The sequence below is a fragment of the Pholcus phalangioides genome, unplaced genomic scaffold (genome assembly GCF_987345545.1).
Source record: "Pholcus phalangioides strain wild (caught in Gottingen) unplaced genomic scaffold, Ppha-v1.0 ptg000027l_1, whole genome shotgun sequence".
In the NCBI taxonomy this organism is placed as follows: Eukaryota; Metazoa; Arthropoda; class Arachnida; order Araneae; family Pholcidae; genus Pholcus; species Pholcus phalangioides.
Window position 1 is genome coordinate 7,668,805 of NW_028301617.1, and position 14,133 is coordinate 7,682,937.

At 37.4% G+C, this 14,133-nt stretch overlaps 1 protein-coding gene across 1 annotated transcript in view; it reads left to right on the forward strand.

Annotated features, from left to right (window-relative positions):
* The first annotated feature begins 8,865 nt into the window (after nt 1–8,865).
* The window catches only part of LOC149068326 (uncharacterized), a 29,585-nt gene continuing 24,317 nt past the window's right edge, over nt 8,866–14,133 (forward strand). Inside the window, exon 1 of the mRNA XM_089251926.1 lies at nt 8,866–9,056. The gene's annotated coding sequence lies outside the window, so the exon portion shown is untranslated. The remainder of the gene's footprint in view (nt 9,057–14,133) is intronic.

The window sequence follows — 14,133 nt, forward strand, 5'->3', positions numbered from 1 at the left end:
CACTTGTCAGCAAAATCAAGTAAACTGGACCAAAACCTTCTAGATTAGTACCGTTATTAACCAAGGGGACTTCGGCTGCCCTCCCCATTCTCGAGAGATACGCCGGGGGAATATAATGATATATTGTATAATGGGTGACCCCAAGTGATAAAAATTGAATTTAAAAATTTAAATTCAAATAATTTTAATGAAATATCGTATAACAATATCTACTGTTTTCATTAATTTCTGTAAATTTAAAATGTTTTTTGAAAGCTTGTGATGAGAGGAAATATTTTACCCTGTACCCCCCCCCCTTTAAAGGTAGGTCCTGTGTAAGCCCCCCCCCCGGGCCCTCTTTACTTCTCTTGTTGATCCAAAGCTGCATTAAGAGTCTTTCAAGCGGCTTTGTGTTGATCTGAAGCAACCTAGTAGAATAGATGGGGATTTCAGGACATTGCACTGCTGAGGTGAGCACCTCTACCAATCAACAAAACAACCATCAATTGACATTGTGCTTTATAATATTTTACTAACATCTTTTGCCAGCAAAACTAAAAAAATAACTTTTTGATTCCTTAATAGTGCATGTACATTTCGAATGCCCAGAAGAGCATCGATCAAGTTGGTTTCAAAACCCCTTTCATCTAAACCAGTGTTTCTTAACCTTTTTCAGCTCATGCCCCCCCCCCCCATGGATCACACTTTTTTCTTGTGGCCCCCTGTCCTATCCAGGGCCCCCTCTACCCTCATCCAAGAGTGAGATACTCTTTATTTTTTATTATGAATGAAATTTTAATAAATCAGATCAATCTCTGGAATCCTGGCTAGGCACGGATTCAAATGGTGGATTATCATCTCTCCCAGGAGTCAAATTATATTGTAAAAAACGGTCTGTGTGAAATACAGGACCATTCAACGAACAAGCACGATAAATCGACCCTACCAACACATCAACCGTTGTTCTGGCGGCCCTCCATACTTAGCTTTAAGTAACATCTTACATATGAAAATCATAGTAGCAGATCCCATATAGTGCAGTCTCCCTCCCTCCATTATAGACATGAAGATCCGGGTCATGCCCAAATAGACCCAAGGGTTAAGACGCCCCCTTCTATGGACGAATCTGATGGATTCTGAAAGTAGTAATATTTTTCAACTATGCTTCACTTTTAAAGTTTTTCTCTTCACAGCTCTCTATGACTTCACCACCTGTCATGTATCACCTTTCTTTTGATTTTCTCCCTTGGCTCCCCCCCCCCCCACTAGAATATCTCAGGACTGCAAGGGGGCCATAAGGTCCCAGGTTGAGAACCACTGATCTAAACAATAATCTTCAATGCATGGTTTGCTGAGCTGTTTACTAATATGTGTAGCATATCTAAGTGCCCTGTGAGTTTCATTTCATTAAAATGTCAAATGTGGTCAAAATCTGGTCCAAGTACTGATGCATCATTTTCCAAATCACATATCAATGCTTTGATTAAAAGGATGAAAAATGATTCTATTAAAAATCTATATCATTGCGATGAATGCTCAATTGACAGGAAATTTTTGATAATTATGTCTTTAGTAGTATGAGATACTGTATTAGATTTGGTTGGAAATGAGGACAGGGCTGCAACTGGGGGGAAGACAGGTGGGTCTGGTGCCCTGGGTGCTGAACCAGAAGGGGCGCCAAATTCACTCTTTAACTGCTTCCTCTACATGCAAGAGGCGCCAAAATTCCAGCTTGCCCTGGGTGACAAAAGTATCTAGTTGCAGCTCTGAATGAGGATACAGTACTGTATGAAGAAATTCGCTCCAGAATCACTTTTGTTTGTTGAAACACAATTTCCCATAAGTTTCTATGGAATATTGTTTCATTTATTCCAGGTATGGCTCAAAATTTAAAATACCAAGGAATGTTATAAAGACGATAAAAACTGACCAAACGCTAAAATGAATAGCTTTGAGAGCTATAAATGAGAATTTATAGGGGTATAAGATACAGATCTTTTTATTTTAAACTATGCACACAAACACCAGCTTTATTCTGCTTAAGCCAGTGTTAATACAGTCGAGTGTGTAGGTGTCCCCCATCCATTTGTGTTTTGGTACATCTGGAGAACAGATTACACAAAAGGGGATGTGAGTAAATCAATGCTCAAGTGACATTCTGACAATGATTAGCTTAAATTCATCTCATGATGCAGCTGATTTATGTCATTGCTTGCATTTGTATCAAAGAAAATGTTCATTAATCACATTCGTTAGCCAAGGCAGAAAAACTATGAAAAAAAAATTGTTAGCCAAGGTACTGTAGTTATATATCCTCGATAAACTGATATATTCAATTTTCTTCAAACCCGATTTGAAGAAAGCCACGCCAATATGTTCTCATCCAAATGCTTAGATAATCTTCATTCCAATCCCTTGCTATTGAAAGCAAATATAAAACCCTATTTTCCCCTATTGGTGCTTACGTAATATTTGAAAGGTTGTGAGAATAACAGAAATGTACAAATAATTATACACAGTGAGAGGGAAAAAATTTTTGAACACGAAATTTTTTATTAAGTCATGTTATTGAATGACGTTTAACATAAATAAACAAAGTTGCACACACTATGTCATAGTCCCAAAGGCAATTAGAAATAAACACGATTTTATATATTTTGAAATTTAATTTTTTTTTTTTAATTGCTGCTTGTATTTCCATAGATTGAAAATGCTATTTTTCATAGTATTCTGTAATACTGTGCAGATGTACGTGGTGTTTTGAATTTTTATACATTATAGAATAAGAAATTTCCTGATATAGCAGAGAGGATCAGACCATCAAAATCAATACGAGATCAGACATTCTATAACGTTGAAGATAAACATATATATACAGTAGATAAACAGATATAAACTGTAGAATAAACAATTATTCTAACAGCCAAGCGGATAAGGCCATCAATAAGACATTGCAGACACGATTCTACAATATTAAAAATAAACATGATCATGAATTAAATTTTTAATATTATAGACCGTGTTGCTCTGCCCAAAGAGACCTTTTTACCCTTTTAGTGGCAATCCTGAGATATCTTGTCAAACCTGATCTGCTTTATTTCTGTCACCCCGAAATATTTTGTCTTCTATTAAAATGCAGTGAAACTGTTTTTACAATAAAATGTTTTCCATTCCCCTCCAACCAATCAACTGTTAGTGGGCAGAGTTAGCTATTGTTCTAGGTTAGATAAGAAGAAGAAGCGAGAAAAAAAAGAGAAATATATGCTCAATATATAAATAATACAAAAAGGGTTCTCTTCATAGAAAGCCACACACATAATGGCAAGGTTTTGCAATTCCAAATGTGGCAATTTCAAATGCTGATCAGGAAAATTTCAAAAACCACTTAAAGGGTTAAATGGGAGTTTGGCTTAGATTTGCACCTTAAAATTGAAAAACCAACTTGAGCTGACCATCCCAAACAGTGGGGCTAAAACAACTTTTAATAACTTACCACTAATCATGAGCTAATCCCAAAATATTGGTCTGAGGATGTGTTGTATCCACAGTGTGTACCAAGTCAAGAAAAACCTTAAGGGTTGTGGAAATGATTAGTTTTCTAAATTCAAAAGTCATAAGCTTGTTGCAAAAGTTCAGCGATACAAGCAGAAATTGTAGTAAACCACTTTGAAAGTGCTCGAAAAATGTTAATGAATTTAGACAGCTTTATTATTATTATTATTTTTTTTTGGTTCCTTTTTTTTTCCCACATTGAATAAATCATGGAAACGGCATGCGCAAAGAGACTTAGACATTGTAAATTCTATTTTATTTCATCCCAAAGATTTCTTTAATTCTATTGATTCATATTTAAAAGGGGTTGACAGAAATTAAACATATAGTTAATTACAGGAAAGCATAGGTGTACGTAGAATTTTCTCAAGGAGAGGATTTTCAGATTTTTTACCCTTCTTTGCAGGAAAGTATACTTACTGTAGAAAATATAATTACAAGAAAATGTACTTAATATGCAGGAAAAATAAGAACAGAAAGGTACATGTAATGTAGGAAAAGTAGTTACAGGAAAATGCACAATGTAGGAATAATTACAGGAAAATGTACTTTTAATGTAGGAAAAATTAAAAAAATATATACGTAATGTAGGAAAAATAATAACAGGAAAATGTATTTAATGCAGGAAAAATAAAAACAGAATTATACACAATGTAGGAAAAATAATTATAAAAGAAAAATCAATTAACCTCAAATACATGAACCCAAACCAACAGGAAATTGATGAAAAAAAGAGAACTATGTAGAAAATATTGATGGAAAAAAATAAAGATGAGCCAGAAAAAAAATGAGAAAAGAGCGCAGAATATTACAAAATTACGGAGAACGCGCTTGCGCATTGTAAGTTGCGAACAGTTTCCGAAGTATTTTACACGAAGTAACGACCGGTTCGAGAGTAACTCACTCCCGCTCCTCTGTGATTGGCCAAGTTCACCAGGGAATGTCGGATTTTTAGCCGCTAGTGGTGCAAACAAGGTATATAGATAGGCTGACCATATTTCCTCGAAAGAAATACGGGACATCGGGATTCCAAATACGGGAAAATACGGGACTTTGCCAATTATCGCCAAAAACGACGCCAAAACCAAACAAAGTTGCCAAATATTGTTGAAATTATGAAAAAATCACAATGGCGGGAAATGATGCATTACTGCAAATTGCAGTGGATTAAAATGTATTCCACGGAAAAAAAAAACGTTTACCAAGGCAAATGTGGGAGATTAATATCCCATATATAGTTGTAACTATCATAAAATAATTTGAGTTGAAAAATAATTTCAATCTTCGACTTTAATAAAGAATAAAAATTCAAGTAGGCTTCGTGTGAAATACGGGAAAAACCGGGACACTTTTGCCAAAAAGTCGGGACGGCCAAAAAAAGAGAAAATACCGGGACTGTCCCGGGAAATACGGGACGTATGGTCACCCTATATATAGATGATATTGCGATAATATTCAATATAATATTTAAAAATCGGAACTTCGAAAGAGAAACGATACTAAAAGATAACTACATTTTTCAAAGAACATTACTGGTTTTAATTTTTTTCGACATGCTTTTGTTATAATATTTATAATTCATTTATTATATGCTTTTATTTTAGTCGGCAAAATATATTGTAAAATGTATTGCATCAGCAAAGAAATTAAAAGGTTTAAATCATATTCATTGACATTTTATTTCACATCCTTTATGCTTACAAGGGCTTTAGGACCACTTCAAAACAAAAATTGGCAATATGTAATAGTGTGCACATATCATCACATGTAAATATGTGTGTATATATATGTATGTGAATACATAAATGAAAAATTTACATTAAAGAAGGTAGAATTTTCACAAACCATACATGATCGGGAAAAATCATACTGTGAAATACTAAACAAAATGCACATATATATATTAAATCCTTTTCGGGCGGGCGAGGAGTGGAAAAAACGAAACCGACAACTTTCTTCAGATGGACTCGAACCTTGGTCTTTAGATTCACAGTCTGATACACTCAGGGCCGGCCGTCATAAGAGTATCACAGGTCCCTAGGCGAAGTGGTCTTTTGGAGGCCCTACATGTTAAATCCTAGAAAATTTCAACCGGATCTCATTTTTGTGAGGCCCCTCTTCTCTTGAGGCGCCGGGTGGGCTCAATGCGTTAAGACGGCACTGGATACACTATGACCTACAACAATTCAGAGGCTGAAAAAGGTTCCCTAAAACTATTGACTACAAAAGCATATACTTCTAGTGAAGTAAAAATTTCGCCTTTTTTTCCATCTTCACCATTCGCTGCCACCATTAACCACGGAATTTTGATTTTTTTTTTTTTTCCTTACGCGAATTAAAATAAAGAATGTTTGTTTGGCTTACAGCTTGTTAATCTGTCGGAATACAAATTTTCCAGTAATTACATAACGAAGCCACTTTTGGACCGGCAGATCGTACGATATTACGGTAGTGGGAAATATCGTAAACCAAGAAGAGACGTGATTGGCTGAAATCGTGTGATCGCAGAATAGCGGTGCATTTGTGAAATTAGCATTCGGGACACCATATACCCTTGCCCTCGCCTAGTTGCGGCCCTGACCATAGGCTCCGAAACCTGGGGCTGAGGCTGTTTCAACCCCCTACTCGAATAAATTTTACAGAGAGAACACCGCTCCTCGAATAATTAATAAACATACAATGCAACGCATCACTCCTCGCTCCTGCATAAGGGCTCAAGTCCCGTATATACGGGCAATTGAACATCTTCACGTCATCTGCATGGAACCACAATACGGATACATTGCACCAATAATTCGGTACATGTAGGGTCGCAACTTGGGGGACAGCAACAGACCAGAGGGAACACGAATCTCGCCCTTTAACTTGTCATTCAACATTACAAGAGGGCACCAAAATGTGTGCTTGCCTCAGTTAACCAAGCATCTAGTTGCACCTGGATACATGCCGGAATGTGTGTTGTGAAAGTTGTTGTGAAACACGTTATACGCTATTATACACGTTGTGAAAGTATAAAGTAGACCGTATTTTGAAAATTCCTATGGGTAAGCACCTATAGACCTATATACAGTGGGTAAGCACTCAGAGTGTCATGAGTCCCCAAGCCATGTGTTTTTTCTGAGACCCTACTTTCAAAATTCACTTGGTACTCCTGAAATTTTTTACCACATCTAATTTTCGTGACGTCCCATCTTCTTTTAAAATCCCCCCGGGGGAAGGCGCGAGCGAGCGAGCCCATGTGTTTACCACAGACCCGTAATTTGAAGGGGTTAATGGGGCTATTGCCCCCCCCCGGCTTTCAAAAATACATTAGAAATGATATATATGTATACATTGACGTACGCAAAGGGGGGGGGGGGGTTGGGGTTCTAACCCATCCCCCTCAAGCCGAGATTATAGTGTTATTTTGCAGGGAAAAACGTAAACCCATCTTGAGAAGAAGAAAAAAAATGAAACCCCCCAGAAAATTATGCGGACTCTTATGTATATACATACAGTGATGATATGTTCCTTGCCCCCCCCCCCCCGGAAAAAGTTTAAATGACAGGCCAGGTTTACCATTTCATTCGGTGGCGTCGGAGCCAGAGGTACTCAAGCACCCACGTTAATTTGCGGCATGGATCTCAGCACTCCCAGACTTGATTCAGAAATAAAAATTTCCGATATGAAACTAAAGACGAGCACCCACAGTTTCGAAACACTTCCGACGCCCCTGATTTCATTAAAATTTCAAAATAATATCAATTTAAATAAAGAAATCGCGTATTTAGCCTATATATATATATATATATATATCTAATGCGTTTTCAATGATCTCTTTCCTCTTGAGTACCCTATAATTATTTATATATACTCTGGATTGCTTTTCAATTTACGAATACCTACAATATGGAGGAATTCTAGAGGCGGTTTCTTCAACAAAAGTTGGCGGTGACTAGCATTCCAGCCGCCAAGTGACTGAGTCGCGTTCGATATTTCGTCGCCAATACGCCAATGAGGCTTTTTGGATGACGTGATATTTCCTTTTTTTTGAGGGACATACAAGGTAACCAATAGGACGACTTCCTGTGCGATTCATGGAAGAAACAAATCAAAATTAAAGAAACATAGAAATGCATCGATCTGCCTATTTTTGCTTCAAAAAATGCTTGATTAAAGCTGCGGAATTTAATTTATATGGGCCCATAGTTAATTTAAAAACATCCTAAATTATATGTATTGATGCAATTGGATAATATAAGACAATACGGAGACATTAATTCTCATTTTCCCGCTTGAGAAGATATAAATAAAAATTTGAAATCAATGTTATTGCATGAATATCCACCTCAAAAATGGGTCTGGCTCATTATTTTATATTTAATTTTCTAGGCTTCGTATATCTAAGCGAGCTCAATATTTCGAAAACCAAAGATTCAATTCAATTTTTAATGAAGATTACAAGGAAGAAAATTCATCATTGGACAGTGATGAATTTTCTTCCTTGTAATCTTCATCTCCACAAATAACCAGTCTTTCGATGAATCTTGTATTGACAAGTAGAGAGGACATTTCTATATGCATCCAGTGCATGTCCCTTGGGAATGATGCTGATGATGACGTCTATTCGAAAAGCCTCATTTCCTCGTGTGAGGGCTTTTATAGCAGTGGTTCTCAACCTTTGGAAGCCCGCGGCCCAGTTTCATTTATTTTTGTTAGTGGAAGGTCCTGTCAAACACACGAATAACGGAAAAGCAATGATGAGGGCAAAGGAAACGGCATCACTTGCGGCCCAGTATGAATGATGTCAGGGCATTGCCATCTTAAGAGCATCATGGGCCCCCGGGCCAAGTGGTTTTTCTGAGGCCCTATCAGGTGAATTCTAGAAAATTTCAACAGAATATCATTTTTGTGAGGCCCCTCTGCTCTTGAGGCCCCCGGGCCGTGCCCGGGTGGGCCCATGCGTTAAGACGGCACTGTGTCAGGGCCCGGTGGTTGACAAAACACGGTTCTAGAGCCAGTGGCGTCGGAGCCGGGGGTGCTCAAGCACCCACAATAATTTGTGGCATGCATCCGAACACCCCCAGAATTGATTCAGAAATTAAAATTTCCGATATAAAACTAAAGACGAGCACCCACAGTTTCGAAACACTTCCGACGCCCCAATATACGTGCACGTTTTCTGGAAACGGTTTCTTCGGCTTCTCTTATCAGTTGCCGGACTTTTAGTTTCCCCGTATGATAAGGGCCTAAGAGCCGCGGTTCTTTTTTTTTTTTTTTTCCAAGAACCGTCGCTGCTCACTCGCTCTTTGAAAAGAGCCGCTCTTCTAGACGGCTCATGAGCGGATCGCCGTTTATAACAGGAGACGTCTATTCTGATCCGCGCCTCAGTCATTCAGTGGTTTCATTCGTAAATATGCGTCATTGTCGCAGCTCTTTTGATTTCGCTCTCTCGTTAGATAACAGCTGATTGTGAACTGAAAGTGATCGTCGGCCGATCAACGAATTCGCCGTTGACTGCGAAAGTTTCCAACTCCAAAAGAGGGGTAAGCCTTTTCTCTCTCCCTTACATTCTTCAAACAAGTTTTTATTCACGCGTTTGGTATCGTTGTGTGCTGCCATCTATTATATGTTGAAATAAACCAGTACAACTTCACATTTCTTTGCGATTTTCATTAATCCTGAAATACTCTGTCCTTCCAATTCTAGAATTTTTTATTTCCAAATTTAAATTGAGGAACAATTGAACTTATTTTTCCTGAAATTATTTTATTTCCTCATTCTGAAATTATCTTCTTCCCCCTTCCAGTACCATAACTAGCTTTTTCGCCGCCCCCACAACTTTGACATTTGATAATTTTATAAATGTGTTCAATTTTACTTCAAATTGCTGCCCCCCCCCCCGAAATTTTTCCGCCCGGGGAGATTGCCCCCTTAAAGCTGGGTTTTCCTAGGAGCAGGTTTCCTGTGCCGCGCGCAACGTGATTCGCCCTGTGCGACACGCCGTCCACTCACCAGCAAGAAAAGCAGCATGACTGTTTTCCTACAGAGCGCAATACGCCTGACGACAGTGCTTTACGTCGGGCGTGATGGGCCGACTGCTTCTGGAGGAGTTAAATGCGTCGTGCGCCGCGGTTTTGCCGATATTCTCTTCACTCTCTCGTGTGTTTTCTTTTCCTTCCCTTCAAACTGGAGCATGCAGACGACAGAGTAGCTGATGCCAAAGCCATATATACTTTATATAGCCACCCTGATCTGATGCGCCTCGCTAGGAAAACACAAACGTGTAGTGTGGTTATGAAACACGTTTCTGTCAGCGCAAAATAGTCTAATTTGGTTCACGCTGCGCAACAAACGTATTCCTAGGAAAACCCGGCTTTAGTTCCGTCTCTGGTCTCCCCGTTTCATCAATAACTTCTGGAATTATTTGTTTTATTACAGTAGAGTAGTAGCTCTCAAACGGTGCTCCGCGGAACCCCAAGGACCTACTAATTTTAAATTTTTTTAGAATTTTCAGAATTTAAAATGTATCCCACACGATAACCAATAATAAAGATAAATCGGTAACGTTGATTAATAAATAGAAAATGGGAGTACGTTGTTTTGCCATAGAAGTTATATACCAGAAAGGGTAGTCAAGAAATGTTGAGAACTGCTGCAGTAGAGTCTCATCCGACATAAACGAGCTGGCAGAACGTCTGATGAGTGAAAATGAAACTACATTAAAATTTTACTCATTGTGAACCTAATAATCGTGTTTCACAACAAAACAACAGGAAAAATTGAGCTTACAGTTATAGAATATTCTGAAGTTGCACGCAGTACTTAAAAAGTTCAGTCCTGTGATGATTTAAAGAAATTTCTGATCATAGTCTGCTTTCCTGACGAGCGCCATTTATTCGCTGCAGAGTCTCGCTATCTTCACAGCATCATTAAATCCATTCCTGGTGCTTAATGTATTTAATTAGTTTCCTAGAGCCCTAACTCTGTCGTTATGTGAAATTCCGAGAGGCTCAACAGTTGGTGCTTGATCTTTATCTTCAATTTTGTTGTCATCACAATTGACAATAGCGAAGATTTCTTCATTAGTTATTTCATAGTCACAGCGTAGATGGGCGTATCGCTTTACATTAGGGGTAACTAATTAGCTGCTGTAGAGTCTGGAGCAACAGAAATAGATTGCTCACGCTATAAACTTTCAGTTCTTGTTGCCGATTCACATAATACAGAAAATTAAATAAACGAGACTCTTCTGTAATTACAAATTTTCATGTTTTCTGAGATTTTATTTTATCAAATTCGGGTATAAATTAGATTATTTGATTGAGATTGCGAATTTCCATTTTTTCTAAAATCTTTTGTTTCATTGATGCCAAAATTATTAATTTTTCTTTTTTTTTATATTTTTTTACTTATACATTCGCACGCCATCAGACAAAAGTATAAATTCACAGTCGAAAGATCTGTCCAGCCAAAATCTGGGTTCGATTTTGTGACCTTTCACAAAATTCAGAATCACAAAAACAGACCCGTCACAAAATTCCTAATATCAAAAATGAACCCACGACGAAATTTAAATTAGCAAAACCATTAATTTAAAATTTAATTTGTTTTCTGCAAATAAAAATAAATTGTTTTGCTTCCCACAAAATCTATATGTATGAAATTGGTTTTCGGTCTGTGTGTGTGTGTGTGTATGTTCGCTATACAAATCTACAATTTCTGATCGGCTGTCATCAAATTTTGCATATATACCAAATGAGGCCCGACTTGAATGGTAGGCTACTTTAAAAGTTCTTCAGAGCTGAGCAAATGGGCAAAAGACTGTCAGGCAACAATGGTTTCTTAGTCTCCACAATCATTTTCGGAACGTTTACTTTGGTTACCGTGATTCCCTAGCAATGCGCTTCAGATGTGCATATAGATGTCTGACGATTCAGACGTGCCTGTATGATGTTTTGTCACTTTTACAATATTGCCAATATTATGTATACTAGTTTATTCCTAATGGTTTGTCATTTTTTCAATCCTCCCAGTAATTAAAGAAAACCTGGGCATCACCGGGAATTGTAGCTAGTTATGAATAATTTCACAAAAATTAATATCTTCCCAAAAACAGGACCCTGTGAGAAATGTCTGGGCAGATCTCTGAACAACAAGATTATTACAATCCTTCCACACATCAGGTCTAGATGAGATGCATGATTTGGAGTTGTTACAATGCAACAGCGTAACAACATTTATAATCAGTTTTTATATAATATTGTGCCCGAAGCAAAATATGTTTAAATTTGCAACGTAATGCATAGAACAATCTGTGCTACTACAGACAGGACCGCAGCTAGATACTTTGTCATCCTGGCAAGCTGGCATCCCTTCTAATGTAGAAGAAGCAGTTAAAAGGTGAATTCGGCACCCCCATTTGGTTCAGCGCCCGGGGCACCAGAGCAGTGCCTGCCTGCCATAGGCTTAGATAGACTTGGAAGTCTGGGGGGGAGGCATGGTCATTATTGCTGGGGGGGGCACGATGATGTCAATTCATCTATACATATATGCATTAGATCAGTCGACTTCACCTTTGGTGCTGGGGGTGGGGCCACGCCCCATATCTCCGCCCATGCCGCCTGCTCCTCCCTAGTTGCGGCCCTAACTGCCGAACAATTTGGAAGAGAATTTTAAGAAAAGTGTAGGAAACGCTATTATCAAGATTTTCACCACAGAACTTTTCCACTCAGCCAGGGCTCCCACTTGTCCTACTTTTTGGTAAAATGGGCAGCACCAGGAATTGTAGCTAGTTACGAACAATTTTTCCTGATTTTGTCCTACTTTTCCTATTTTTCTTACCAAATCTTATCTGCAAAATTCATGTAACTGGTTTTAATTGAGCAGGAAATCATTGATATATTTCCAAACAGTACAAATGTTGTAGATTACAATTAATGATTCTGCCAAAGCAGAAATAGTATTGTTTTCAAGATTATTTTGGGGGGGGGGGGGGGTGTGTTTGTGGAATATTTGGTTTCGTAATTTTTCATTTGCTTAGTTTGAGGGTTCAACAAGTGGAGCAACAGTCGTTAAAAATGTCTGTCTGGATGGAAATAATTTTGTATTTACTTACTTTATAATAATTGGAAAGTAACATTCATCATTCAAAATTATAGTGCACGTTTTATACGTATGTAAATGAAACAGTTTGCATAACAAAGCAGTTGGGTACGTAGTCCTATTTGAGGTTTTGTGACTCTGATGCTACGTAATAGCATTCAGTTATCTTCCATAATGTATTGAATTGAAATGTACTTTTAAGGCTTGCAGAGGCATAAACAATATTTACAATGCTCAGCAAAGAGCTAGAAATGAAAGTGCTTCATTTGTCAAAAATGATTACACTGCCATCAAGCAGTAAAATGTAGACAAATCCCTTTAAAAAAGGGATGGACAGTGCTGTAAAATCATCTGATTCACCTGGACTTATTTACATTGGACCTTGTAATTTACACATTCTGCACTGTGCTTTTTGAAAGTGGCCTCAAAAGAGTGTCATTCTTAAAAAAACTTACATGTCTTCATAATTTGCTGTGCATTGTCGAAGAGACTTGACAGACTGGACTGTGGAAGACTCCAAAAAAAAAAAAAAAATGTAGTTTATATTGTGAGGAGAGACAAAAGAATTATCTGTGGTTGTGCAAGTACCCCATTTTGGCGTAAAATGATTTTTGTGACCAAGTAATTTCTGTCATTTTGCTTTGGCTCGACTGAATCTTATAGCAACTGAAATATGAATTTTTTTTTTAATTGTTTAAAAATAAAAAAGATGCATTGAGGGATACTCTTTAAATTATGTCATGATTATGTAGGCTAGAAAAAGATGGCCCTCCATCCTACTTTTGTCATTTTTTTGAGTGCGAGCTCTGTTTCTCATTTATTCTAAAATCACTTTTTTCATTCATTCTGTATTACATTTAATTTGAAATTAAATGTAAAACAATTTGATGATTTGAAACCATTTATTTCTTCTTTTTTTTTTTAATTTTTGTTAGATGTAACTGTATTTATATGTATGCTCACGAGCTTCGACCTCGAGCTGATAAATATATATCTAGGTTCATTTATATTATGAAATCATTCACGGTGGCCTGTATTATTTAATCTGAAATAATTTGTTCTGAAGTCTGTGGCCTCTTAGTCAGTGATTCATAGAAATCTGTAGAGAAGGTTCAAGCATCCCCGAAATTGAATCAAAAATCGAAATTTCCTACTTGAGTTTCAAGATGAGCACCTACAGGCTCAAAACACTTATGCTGCCCCCCCCCCCCCAGCTAAAATAATTTATTCCATTTATTTGAAAATCATTTACTGTATTTCATTCATTCAGAAATCATTTACCATATGTTTGTTGTATCATCATTCTTTTGTATCAGTTCTCAAACGAAACTAAGGTTTGGCTTATATGAAGCTGTGGTACGTAAAAAGTCACTGTATTTCTGGATGCAGCTTATTTGCCTTTAACCAGGGTTGGGTTTTTGATGTTAAGAACTGGTTTTTGACATAGAGGTGTCAAAAACTGGTTTAAACTGTCTAAAACCGTCAAAAACCTAAATGAAGGCTTTTTGATAATGTTTT